At 32.5% G+C, this 841-nt stretch overlaps 1 gene segment (V, D, J or C); it reads left to right on the forward strand.

Annotated features, from left to right (window-relative positions):
• Window positions 1–841, forward strand: part of LOC104981963 — a 916007-nt gene that overhangs the window by 261414 nt on the left and 653752 nt on the right.

The raw sequence follows: 841 nt of genomic DNA on the forward strand, positions 1-841 counted from the left end.
AAGCACAGTGCTTGCCAACCCAAAAGTAGTGAACAGATTTTAAAAAGCCTTTTTTGATTTCTATTTTTTCATCTCTGTTCAGAAACAATCCTTACCAAAAAGAAAAAAAATCAAGTGCCATTCTTATACCAAAGGTGTCCTGCTTTAAAACATTCTACTGAACTTATCTTTAGAAATTACAGAATTAATGAGTGCTGTTTAACAGAACTGTTGTTAGTTCTATCACTAATTCTACCAATAGAGATTCATGAGTATATGATCTCATGAGAAAAATAATAGGAGTTAGTAACTTGGAGCTCCATTGGCACACTGTGTCTTTTAACTGTTTTTCCCTGTAGCTAGTACATTAATAAATTGAATCAGGAAGAGATTGTTGGCAGTGCACACTGAGGATTCTAATGTTTCACAAATTCTAGCTGTTTGCACATCTGAGGGATTGAATCTAAAGTTAGAAGAATATCTAATTTGTTCATTACACCAGAATTGCATAAAACTGGCAACACACTAAGTGATTTTTAAATAAACGAGTAACAAGTGTATACACAATGCAGAACATAGAGAAGAAGCATCCTGGGCACAAAGATGATGAGAAAACTTCAGAAAATAATTCATTTTAGTAGTTAGAACAAAAACTCAGAAAACCAGATCACCCATGGAATAAATACACGATAACTATAAAAGGTAAAGAAAAATTCTAAAAATAGAAGAAAAACCTGAAATAAAGGAGAATGATATGACCAGATGCGGAGGGTGACAAAGTAAAATTTTGTGATAAAATTGATACTGGAAAGGTATTACACTAAAAATTGGAAAACATTTGCATCCATGTGCCAAGGATAAA

Source organism: Bison bison, unplaced genomic scaffold, assembly GCF_000754665.1.
Source record: "Bison bison bison isolate TAMUID 2011002044 unplaced genomic scaffold, Bison_UMD1.0 scf7180017864526, whole genome shotgun sequence".
Classification (NCBI taxonomy): domain Eukaryota; kingdom Metazoa; phylum Chordata; class Mammalia; order Artiodactyla; family Bovidae; genus Bison; species Bison bison.